We start from the raw sequence: 13,446 nt of genomic DNA on the forward strand, positions 1-13,446 counted from the left end.
TTAAAGAATACACATTTTTTTCAAACATGTGAAACAGTTACAAAAAGTGACAGAGAACGTGTCTTAACATATATCAAGAAATATCAGTTAGACCTGATTCTCTGACCACAATATCAAGTTATAGTTTATAAAAGAGTTTTTTCTAATTCTCATACATTTCAAATTTTAAAACTTCTAAGTAATTTTTGTTTCAATGAAAAATTTGTGGATACTTAGAGCTGAACTTGTGGAGTAGAAAAGCCTGTATGAGCTTCAGTGGAAATGCATATATGATAAAAGAAGTCAACAAATTAAATATCTAACTTCCCAGTATAAGAAGTTAGAAAATGAACAGAGTAAATTCAGGTAAGTAAAATAGAATAGGTAAGAGCAGAAATCAAGGATCCTGAAAATAAATAAAAAATAGAGAAAACTAACAAAACCAGAAGCTGGCTATTTTAAAAGACTAATAATTAGACAATCTTCTTGTTAACTGCAGCAAAATAAAACTATAATTGTATGTCTTCTTTGAAGAAATATCTGTTAATGTCCCTCATCCATTTTTTAATTGGGTTATTTGTGGGTTTTTGCTATTGAGTTATTTAATTTTAGAAATTAGCTTCTTATCATATATATGGTTTGCAAATATTTTCTCCCATTCTATAGGTTACCTTTTCACTCTGTTGACTGTTTCCTTTGCTGTGCAGAAGATTTTTAGTTTAACATAACCCCACTTCTTTATTTTTGCTTTTGTTACCTGTGTTTTTAGAATTATATCAAATAAATCATTGCTAAGACCAACATCAAGAAGCTTTTCTTTTATATGACTCCTAGAAGACTTATATTTCAGGTATACATTTAAGCCTTTATCCATTTTGAGTTTATTTTTGTGTATGGCATAGGTTTGTTGATGAGATTATCTGAACACCATTTATTGAAGAGATTATCCTTTCCCCACTATGTTTTCTTGACACCATTGTCAAAATCAGTTGATCATATATGTGTGGGTTTATTAATGGGTTCTGTAGTCTGTTACATTGATCTATATGTCTGTCTTTATGCCAATACCATACTGTTTTAATTTCTGTAGCTTTGTAATATAATTTCTAATCAGGAAGTGTGATGCCTCAAATGTTGTTCTTTCTCAAAATCATAAAAATAGCCAACAGGTAGGAAAAGATGTTCAGCATCATTATCAGAGTAATGCAGATCAAAACTACTGAGTTATCACCTCACACCTCTTAATGTGGCTGTATATATACACACACACACACATTTGCATATGCATGTGTTGGTGTGTGTGTGTGTGTTGGTAAGGATGTGGAGAAATTAAAAATCTTGGGTGCTATTGGTGAGAACATAAATTGGTGCAGCCATTATGGAAACAATATGGTGGTTCCTTAAAAAATTAAGAGAACTGCCATATAAGTATCTCAAAGACATATCTGCACTACTGTGTTTTTTGCAGCATTATTCACAATAGCAAAGATATGGAAATAACCCAAGTGTCCATCAGTAGATGAATGGATAAGAAAATGTGGTCTTTACAGTCAAATGGCTATGATTCAGCCTTAAAAAAGAAGGAAATCCTGCCATTTGCAACAACATGAATGAAACTGGAGGACATTTGGTAAGTGAAATAGCCATTCACAGAACAAAAAAATACTATATGATTCCACTTAGATGAGGTTTCTAAAATAGGCAAACTTATAGAATCAGTTGTTGCCAAGACTGGGAAATAGGGAGTTTTCCAATGCAATAAAATTGCAGGTATGCTAGATAAATAAGTTCTAGAGATCTACTGTACAAAATAGTGCCTATAGTTAACAATATGGTCTTCGAAATTTGTTAAAACAGCACCTTTTATGTTAAGTGTTCTAACTACAAAAGAAAGATTAAGTAAAATTAAGGGACACAAGGAAACTTTGGGAAGTGTTCCATATGTCTAATACATTGTGGTGATAGTATCATGGGTATTTTCATGTACCAAAACTAATAAAATTGTAGACATTAAATGCAGTGCTTTGTATAGCAATTAGATCTCAATAAAGCTGATATATATGTCATATGTATATATATATTATTTATATATACACATTACATATTTATATTTATACATATACATATATGATACAAAATACCCAGCAATAGAAATGGGGGAGAAAAACAGACACAGAAATATGATTAAGAAGGGACTATATCTACATGATGTATTTAATTCCTTTTAAAATAGTAAACTGCTATAAAGAGACTTTATGCCAATGAATTTAAAACTGAAAAGATGACACAAATTCTTTCAATATAAATACATAAAATATAAATATGTAAAATATATTTATATTTTTCTTGAGTGAATTCTGATTATTTATACATATTTTAAAGAAGAATTATATAAATATTATAAATAAGCAAAATTAAACAACATATTATTTGTGTATCTATACTTCTTTAATAAAATTATTTTTCAAGAAAGTGAAAGAAGAATAAACAAATCCAGAACAGTGATTACTTCCAGGTTGGAGGTAGGGTTAAAGAGATAGGGATTGGGAGAGTAGATGAATATAGATGAGCCACAGGCATTTTCTTTCTTTTTTTTTTTTAAATATAGTTGATAACACAATATGATATTGGTTTTAAGTATACAATATAGTGGTTCAATAGTTACACACATTATTAAATCCTCACCCCAACTAGTATAGTTACTATATGTCAGCATAGGAAGATGTTACAAAACCATTGACTATATCCTCCATGCTGCACTTCCATTCCCATGACCAACTTATATTATTATTGAGAATTTTGTGGCCTTTTATTCCCCCACCTAATACCCCAACCCCTCCCCCATGGTAACCACCAGTCATTTCTCAGTGTCTGTGAGTCTAACGCTGTTTTGTTCACTTGTTGTTTTGTTTAGATTCCACAGATAAGTGAAATCATATGGTATTTGTCTTTCTCCATTTAGCTTATTTCACTGAGCATAATATCCTCTAAGTCCATCCATGTTATTGCAAATGGAAAGATTTATTTTTTATGGCTGAATAGTATTCCATTGTGTATATGTACCACCTCTTCTTTATCCATCATCTATTGATGGGCACTTTGGTTGCTTCCATACCTTGGCTATTGTAAATAATATGGCAGTAAATATAGGGGTACATATGTCTTTTTGAATCAGGGATTTTGTTTTCTTTAGGTAAACTCCTAGAAGTGAAATTACTGAGCCATATGGTATTTCTTTTTTTTCATTATTATTAAGGTATCATTGATACACAATCTTATGAAGGTTTCACAAGAGCAACACTGTGGTTACAACATCCACCCACATTATCAAGTCCTCCCCTATACCCCATTGCAGTCACTGTCCATCAGCGTAGTAAGAAGCTACAGAGTCACTACTTGTCTTCTCTGTGCTATATTGCGTTCCCCATGAACTACCTAAATTATGTGTGCTAATATATATTATGTGTGCTAATTATAATGCCTGTTAATCCCCTTCTCCTTCTTTCCCCACCCACCCTCCAACCTCTTCCCTTAGGTAACCACCAGTCCTTCTTGGAGTCTGTGATTCTGTTTGAGCCATATGGTATTTCTATTTCCAGTTTTTTGAGGAAGCTCCATACTGCTTTCCATAGTGGTTGCACTAATTTACTTTCCCACCACAAGCGTAAGAGGGCTCCCTTTTCTCCATATCTTCGCCAACACCTGTTATATCTTGTCTTTTGGATAGTGGCCATTCTAATGGTGTCAGGTGATGTCTCATTGTGGTTTTGATTTGCATTTCCCTGATGATTAGCAATGTGGAGCATCTTTTCATGTGCCGGCCATCTGTGTATCTTCTTTGGAACAAAGTGTGTTCAGGTCCTCTGCCCATATTTCAATCAGGTTATTTGGTTTTTTTGGTGTGGAGGTGTATGAGTTCTTTAGATATTTTGGATGTTAACCCCTTATCAGATAAATCATTTATGAATATATTCTCCCATACTGTGGGTTGCCTTTTTGTTCTGCTGATGGTGTCCTTTGATGTACAGAAGATTGTAGTTTGAGGTAGTCTGACTTGTTCACCTTTGATTTTATTTCCCTTGCCCGAGGAGATATGTCCAGAAAAAAATTGGTCATATTTATGTTCAAGAGATTTTTGCCTGCGTTTTCTTCTAATAGTTTTATGGTTTCATGTATTATATTCAGATCTTTGATCCATTTTGAGTTTACTTTGGTGTATAGAGTTGGACAGTAATCCAGTTTCATTCTTTTGCATGTTGCTGTCTAGATTTCCTAACACCATTTATCAAAGAGACTGTCTTCTCCCCACTGTATATTCTTGGCTCCTTTATCATATATCAATTAACAATATACACATGGGTTTATATCTGGGTTCTTTATTCTGTTCCACTGATCTATGGGTCTGTTCTTTTGCCAGTACCATCTTGTTTGGTTACTGTAGCTTTGTAATATAGCTTGAAGTCAGAGAGTATAATACCCCCAGCTTTGTTCTTCTTTCTGAGGATTGCATTGGCTATTGGGGTTCTTTTGTGGTTCCATGTGAATTTTAGAATTATTTGCTCTAGTTCACTGCAAAGTGTCATTGATATTTTGGTAAGGATTGCATTGAATCTGTAAATTGCTTTGGGCAGGATGCCCACTTTGACAATATTAATTCTTCTCATCCATGAGCATGGGATAGATTTCCATTTATTTGTGTCTTCTTTCATTTCTCTCATGAGTGTCTCATGTTTTCAGAGTGAAAGTCTTTCACCTCCTTGGTTAGGTTTATTCCTAGGTATTTTATTCTTTTTTATGCCATTGTAAATAGAATTGTTTTCCTGATTTCTCTTTCTGCTGGTTTGTTGTTAGTATATAGGAATGCAAGGGATTTCTGTGTATTACTTTTGTATCCTGCAACTTTGCTGAATCTAGTTATTAGTTCCAATAGTTTTTTGGTGGAGTCTTTTGGGTTTTCTATATGTCATGTCATCTGCAAATAGTGATAGTTTTACTTTTTCCTTATCAATTTGGATAACTTTTATCTTCTTTTCTTGTCTGAGTGCCATAGCTAGGACTTCAAGTACTATGTTGAATAAAAGTGGTGAGAGTGGACATCCTTGTCTTGCTCCTGATCTTAGAGGAAAAGCTTTCAGCTTTTTGCCATGTATTATGTTAGCTGACAAGCATTTTCTTATCATGCTTTTTAACTCAAATATATGTTACATATCTTTTAAGCATGTAATATTTTATAACAAAAAGGAAATATTTTAAACAGACCAGTAGATAACTATCTTTCATATTTGCAAAGATTCAGATTCATTATATATCCACTGTTTGCAAAGGTAAAGCAAGCAGTGCTCTAATTCACTACGAGAGATGGAATTTTAAGTCAACCCAACTGTGTTAACGGCATTTTTGCAATATGCTATCAAGCCTCACAAATGCATTTTGGCACAGCAGTTTTATTTCTATTATGGTTTCATGTAGAAGTAATCAAAGCTGTATGTGTATACAAGGAGGTACATTTCATAGAAGAGCTGTTTCTAACTAAAAATTGGAAGTAACTTCAAGTCAGCAATGAAGTATCAGCTAAAGCAATGACTGTATCCATATAATAGATTACTATATAGCCACCAAGAACTACATGATAGAAGTAGGTTTATTGACATGAAAAGACACATATCATACTGTTAAATGACAAATATTATATTGTTAAATGACTTACATTTCATATCGTTAAGTGGATTGTAGAGCTACATATATATATAACATGTATATACATATATGTTTATACATATTACATATACATGTATATAGAACATTTTCTATAATTTTAAATGCACAGAGGAAAATACTAAAAGACATATAGCAAAATTTTGACAGCTATAGTTAAGTGAAATAACTTTCAGTGATTTTTTTTTCTTTTCTTCCTTGTGCTTATCTATGTACTACATAGTAACCTACAAATGTACTTTAGACTCTACCAGTTTGTTATCCTGAGTAAGTTTATTCTAACATTTCTGCTAAATCTACTAGATCTACCCCTTCTATTCCTTGTGATTTGGAAAAGGAGTTGTTTCTTTCTCCCTCTCAGCTTTTATTTACCATTGCTCTTTGGACAAAAACAAAAAATTATTGATTTCCCACTGTAGGCCAGACACCCCTTTAGGTAGAAAGAATAAAAAGTCATGTTTACTGTTTTATGGACCATTTTTTTCCTGCGGAGAGAAACAAAACTAAACAGTCTTTCAAAGAGAAATAAAATTATGAAGACATTAAACAAAGTATATGATAATGACTGTTACAGAAAGGCAAGAGGGAAGATCTTTAGATAGCAAGTCATTTTTTATGGAGTTGACACTCGAGCTGAAACCTGAATTATGAGAAACTAGACCTGCATTTACCCAGACAAAGCTCTTTGCAGGTGGAGAGAAGGGCCAACGTACAGGTCTCAGATCGCATGGTTGGTATATTACAGCAACAGAAAGCCCAAAATAGCTAAGAACAGTGAGTAAGAGCCAATGAAGCTGGCATGGCCAAATCTTGTCAGGCTTTGGAGACCCTGGTTAGGCAATGAGATAGAATAGATATCCATTCCCTGTCACACTGTGATGTGTATCTGCCCTTAGCCTCCAGAGCTTTCTGTTAATTTCTCTCCTTCCCAGGGCATGCACTTACCTCAGAAGACTGACCAGCAATGCACTCTAGCCCCATTTCAAAACATTCACAAATTCATGAATCCCCTCTGCTCAAACCACTTTGCTGAGCAGGCCACCCTACCACACCCTTGCAGTGATTTTTTTGAAGGACCCATTAGTCCCTTCCTAGAATTGAGTTGTATACTTCTAACACAATTTTCTACAGTTCCTGGCACAAGACTTAGAAGCTAGTGAGTATTCAATGCCTTTTTTTATTAATTGAATTTCTATTTATTTAATTTTTTCATAACTTAGCTTGGTAATTTCTAGCACTTTTTAATAGCACCATAGAGAATCAAAACAAGCTCACAGAACTATTGTATAGCATATAAGAAAGCAATTTGAATATAAGAGAAAGAAACTGTAGAAAATAAATTTAATTGTGACATTTTGAAGTCTCTATATTCAAGGAATTTTGTCATTTAAAATACTCTAGTCTGTTTATAGTTCATAATGCATGAGCAAAACCGAAGGTTTCTGTGATGGCTGCCCTTGTACTGTTCACCATGTAAGAACTTATTCACTATGTAAGAATTTGTTCTCCATGTAAGAACTTGTTTGTTATGCCTCAGAAGATTGGAGACTGACGAAAATTAGGCTTGGGGTGGATCAATGATTGTGCATTGAGCATTGACTCCCCTATACAGAATTTATTGCTGTTAACAACCATGTGATCAATAAATATGAGAGATGCCCTTACAAAAAAAAAAAAGTATACACTTCCAATGGTAAAATAATAAGTAACCGGGATGTAATGAATATAGTCAAGATATTGTAACAGCTTGGTATGGTGATAGCTGGTACCTAGAATTGTCATGTATATAAATGTTGAATCACTATGTTGTACACCTGAAACTAATGTAATGTAATACCGTGTGTCAACTACCCTTCAATAAAAAAATAATTATCTACAAAAATAAAATAAAATAAAATAAAATAAAATAAAATACTCTAGTCTTGTTAGGGAAAGAACAGATGTTTGATCAAGGTCTAATGAACACAGTAGAGAGTAAATAAATAATTTGTAGACATCTTGGAAAAAGAGCACCAAAACTGAGAAGTGGTTTTAATGTTTTATTTCATTTTATTGAACAGACATTAATATAACACTAAAGACCAAGCATTGTTTAAAGCACTTCACAAATATTAATTGTCAATTATCATAGCCTTATAAGAAAGGTACCTTTAGCCATAAGAAACTGCCATTTTTGTAAGTCAAAAACAGTCAAATTACAGAAATTTCAGATGGTTGAACTTATCTCCATGTCACAGATGATGGAATTTAGGCATAAAGAGGTTAAGCAATTTTTACTTAGTAAAAAGCAAAGTTTTGAAGTCAGGGAGTCTGGTTCAAGAGTCTATGCTTATAACCATGTCATTGAAAAAGAAGAGTTAACCTAATTCTAAGGAATCATTGCTGATTTCAGTGTAATTGGGGTAAGGATTAGCACTAGCTGGTATAGAATTATTAGATAGGTCATTGTCTTTGCCCATTACCTGCCCCCCCATTGTTCAAATTCCCTGATGGTACCAGTACACAGCTTTTAAAAGAACTTTATAAAGCTTAATTCATAGTTATCACATATACAAGTTGAAATGCTTAAAAACCCATAACTGAGTGATTCAATTTCAGGCTGATGTTTGTGATTTTTTAAAATCAAAAACAATTCAAAATAACTTTAGCTCTTTGCTTTTATTTATTGAAGAACAGAATATATTGAAGGGTGGAAGTTAGAAAACATCTTTTTAAAATCCCCTTTTTATCATTTATCTGTTTTCTTCACACATTACAGCTGCTCCCACAGATCTAACTACAGACCTTTAAAAAAATTCCCCAATAATTGTAAATTTTGTCATATTTCCAAAGCACTTTTCTTTAAATTCTATATCACAAACCCCAAAAATCAATCTGATGAGAGAGGATCCTCCTCAGGTCACAGAGTAGGAAAAGAGATACAAGAGGCCAGCCCAGAATCCTCTTTGTCAAGGAGGGGCAAGGAAATGTAGAAATAAAAACAGTCATACTAATACTTTTATTTCATCATATCACATAAGAAAAAAGAATACCGTATCTTCCTCAGTTTTCCTCCTTTCAGAACACACATTTAGAAAATCTTAGACATGAGTAATTAAACCAGTAAGTAAAGCATCCATGGTGTTTCATTGGATTCATGCCTGTGGCATGGGCAGGGAATGTTAGAGATACTTGCCTTTTTTGATCAAACTCACTTAAAAGTGCTCCTGAATCTCAGCACCTGACTATATAGTCTCCTCATTGCCACCTTCATCTCTTTGTTCCTAAAAGTATAGATGGCAGGGTTCAGAAATGGGGTAATAATTACATTAAAAATGGCAAGGAATTTATCCACTGGCACTGTGGGAAATGGCCATGACTACACAAAAACACAGGGACCAAAAAATAAGACCACCACTGTGATGTGAGCAGACAGAGTAGAAAGGGCCTTGTACAAGTCCCCTGACGAGCGTTTCCATATGGTGACCAAGATAAAGAGATAGGAGATAATCAAAATGAAAAAAGTTCCCAAAGAGATAAAGCCACTATTGGCAGTGACCATGAGTTTCAATCTGTAGGTGTCTGTGCAAGCAAGCCTAATGAATCAAGGAAAATCACAGTAAAAGCTGTCTACTTCATTGGGGCCACAGAATGGTAGGTTTACAACAAATACAAGTTGGATCAATGAATGGATGATTCCAATGGTCCAGGCAGCCACCAAGAGTACAATACAAGTTCTGAAGTCCATGATGTTCAGGTAGTGGAGAGGCCTACATATGGCCACATAACGGTCAAAGGCCATGGAAATGAGCAGAACCATCTCAGTTCCTCCAATAACATGAATGAAGAACATCTGAGCAATGCAGCCTTGGAAAGAGATTACTTTTCTCTCCTTGAAAAGATCAGAAATCATCTTGGGAGATGCAATGGAGGAAACCCACATGTCAATAAAGGAGAGGTTGGCCAGCTGAAAGTACATGGAGGAGTGTAAATGGGAGTCAGAGATCACTGTGAGCACAATGAGGAAGTTTCCTAACATGCCTGTTACATAGAGCAAGGAGAAAACTAGAAAGAGGACAAGCTGCATTTCCAAAGAACCGGTGAGTCCCACCAACACAATCTCAGACACCACTGAATGATTTCCTCCCCCCATGGTCTCAGTCATGTTGGGCTCCAAATTTGCCTGAAAGAACAGGAAAAAATAAGAAATTGGGATTACTGGCCGTATCAGTGCTATTAAAGAAGCAGAATCACCAAAGATAATATTCCAAGGGGTTTGTGATAGTGACTTGACCTTACATAGTCATGGAAGCTGATTCAGCAGTATCTGCTAAGTCTGTTGTCTTTGCATCTGGTACTGTAGCTTGAAGTCCATGGGAGAGGCAGTCAGGAAGGGAAGGTGGTTGTAAAATGAAGGAGAACAAAAATAAACTGGAGCCCACAGCAAGAGCTAAAGACCACAAAGACAGAAAAAAACCAGCGTTGGTGCTCATTGCCTCTGACCTTACTGGTGTGGATGTACCACAGGAACCACAGCCCTTCAACCACAGAGCTAAACACACATGTGGCCTACAAGCCAGAGAACCTAAGTAGGCTGTCAGTGGAGGTATGGTAATTGCAGTCCCGGCCATTGCAGTCACGTTAATGAGGTAAGCTAGTAGAAATGACAGTATATGAGCTACAAATATGGCTGCTGCTTCACTTCCGCCTTCAAATATAGCAAAGGAATTTTTCTTGCAACCCATCCAGTTGGAAACATTCAGAAAAAGGAATTCTAGGGAATGTAACTCAACCTAGCCAAACTGACATAGTATAAAACCACCACACTAGCTATTTAACAGAATGTACAGATTCTGAAAATTAACTGTCTCCCCTTTTCATTTGGTCAAACCACGACCACAGTGGCACTTAAATAGATCTGACAAAGGCTCCAAATCCTCTGGTCCTAATCTCACTCCATCTCCCACCAGCTTCCCTTGTTATTATTTCACCATAGGTCCTCATCTGACATCACAGAGCCACTTCAAGGGAGAAATGCAAAATGAACTTAAACAGTTATGGGTGAAAGGAAAACAAAGGTGCCAAGTACTGTATGGCAATGAGTTCTTGCTTCTTCTAGTCCCCAGGGATTTCATAATGGTAAAGAATCTGGAATCTGACCTTGCTTTCTCCCTGTTCCAGGTATTTTGAGATCTGTCTGGATCAAGAATTAGTCTATGAACAATCTGGGCATCTTCATGATGGTGAAAAAAATAACATCAGGAGTCTATTAAGTGAGACTCATTCTGGTCACCTTATCAATATTCCAAATAGACTCCCACATAGGAACAAATCACAAAGCTGATATGATTTCCAGTTCTTCATCCAAGACTAATCCTAAAATTTGTGAAAACTGATCTAAGTTTTGAGTTGGCATGCTGGAGTACTCAGAAATTTGTAAAACTACTAAAATTTTTAAAAATTAAATGTAGATTTTTTCTAGCCATTGGACATCTGGAAGTTTCCAGGGACCCCACAAACATACTTTAATAACATAAAAGATATTTGTGTTTACCAACAAGCCAAGTGGTAGAACACATTCAGTGAATATTATTGGGTAGATGACTGGATGGTTGAATTGCTTGATGGATAGATTAATGTATGGATGATGAATGAATATGGCATTTCATTTGGCCAGTTGGGATTTCACTGCTAACCCAAAATCATTTTCTTTCATCAAATTGACTCTCTAATTTCCTTTCTCTTTTTAAAGAGAACTAAAGTTTGATCAAATTTGAAATTTGACATGTGCTGTGTGGAAATCATTCATCTCAGCATGTCTAGCACACCTTCTGAAAAGTGTTTTGAGTTATATAATTTCAACTAAAACATAATTACAATAGATTTAAGAAGAAACATCAACTGTATTCAAAACAGTACGCTCGCTCTCTAGAGAGTACTGTGGTTGGTGAAGAAACAAAAAATATAAAATAAAGTTCCTCCTCACAAAGGACTTAAAGCCTGAGAAAATAGGCCAAATTGAACAGTAATAAACAATGGAACATATTAAGAGTCAAATTTGTGGTTCAGAAATTTATAGAAACAAGCATAAATTTGGGACTCCAAAACATCTTATTTCTTTAAAGGTAAGGTAGGAATAAACACCCATCTCATGCCCTCAGAAAGCTTGCAGAGAAAACTGTATGCATTTTGAATCATGATCTTCATTGAAGGCCTCAAATAATTACCAGAAAGTTGCAAGGGGGAGAAAAAGAGCAACTTACAAACATATAACCAAATAAACACACACACACACAAACTAGGAACATATAGAAAACAAATAGGAGAAAGAGAAGAAACAAAAACAAACCCACAAAGTCTTAAGATATTAGAAGAATCAGATGCAGAATAAAATCACTATGTTTAACAAACAGGTGAAAATATGAACAGAGAACAAGCAAATACAAGGATTGAAAAAAACAGGTTTAAAAAGGAAGCAAATAAAACTTCCAGAAAGTAAAATCATTAAAATTTAGAACTCAATAAAGAACTGACAGCATAGAAGATACAGTCAAAGACAGAATTTGTGGGTTGGAAGTTTACATCTGAAGATACAACAGAGAGAACAGAATTGAAAAACATAAAAGATAGAGACATGAAGAACAGAGTAAAAAACCTTATAAATCTAACTGAAGCCCTGGAATATGAGAGAGAAAATGGGGTAGAAGCAATATTTGAAGAGAGATGATGGAGAACTTTCTAAAATCCAAATTCCACAATATTAAATTTTCCAATAATACCTCATAGGAATAACAAAAAATAACATATCTGCATAAATCAATGTCACTACAAGGATGATTTAGCAAATAAAAAAATACAGAATGCTCAATTAAATTTGAATTTCAGATACGTGATGAATAATTTCTTTAATATAAGTATGTTCTAAATATTGCTTAGGACATACTAAAAAAGTTAATAATTTCTCACCCCACGACTTCAAGCTCTGCTACAAATCCATAGTAATCAGGACAATTTGGTACTGGCAGAAGACCCACAGACCAATGGAACAGACTAGAAAGCCCAGATATAAACCCAAGCATATATGGTCAATTAATATAGGATAAAGGAGCCATGGACATGCAATGGGGAAATGACAAGTGGTGTTGGCAAAACTGGACAGCTACATGTAAGAGAATGAAACTGGATTATTGTCTAACCCCACACACAAAAGTAAACTCAAAATGAATCAAAGACCTGAATGTAAGTCATTAAACCATAAAACTCTTAGAATAAACATGGGCAAACATCTCCTGAATATAAGCATGAGCAACTTCTTCCTGAATGCATCTCCTCAAGAAAGGGAAACAAAAGCAAAAATGAACTCATGGGACTACATCAAACTAAAAATTTCTTTACAGCAAAGGACACCATCAAAAGAACAAAAAGGCATCCTACAGTATGGCAGAAAATATTTGTAAATGACATATTCGACAAGGGGTTAACATCCAAAATATATAAAGAACTTACACACCTCAACACCCAAAAAGCAAATAACCCAATTAACAAATGGGCAGAGGATATGAGGAGACAATTCTCCAAGAAGAAATTCAGATGGCAAACAGACACATGAAAAGATGCTCCACGTCACTAATCATCAGAGAAATGCAAATTAAAACCACAATGAGATATCACCTCACACCAGTAAGGATGGCCAGCATCAAAAAGACTAAGAACAACAAATGCTGGCAAGGATGTGGAGAAAGGGGAACCCTCCTACACTGCTGGTGGGAATGT

The 13,446-nt window shown here is 34.7% G+C and overlaps 1 pseudogene; it reads right to left on the minus strand.

Annotated features, from left to right (window-relative positions):
- Window positions 1-1,279: 1,279 nt before the first annotated feature.
- LOC118913533 (olfactory receptor 4F3/4F16/4F29-like) lies at window positions 1,280-9,844 on the minus strand (annotated as a pseudogene).
- Between the last annotated feature and the right edge of the window lie 3,602 nt (window positions 9,845-13,446).

The sequence above is a fragment of the Manis pentadactyla genome, chromosome 11, assembly GCF_030020395.1.
Source record: "Manis pentadactyla isolate mManPen7 chromosome 11, mManPen7.hap1, whole genome shotgun sequence".
NCBI lineage: Eukaryota > Metazoa > Chordata > Mammalia > Pholidota > Manidae > Manis > Manis pentadactyla.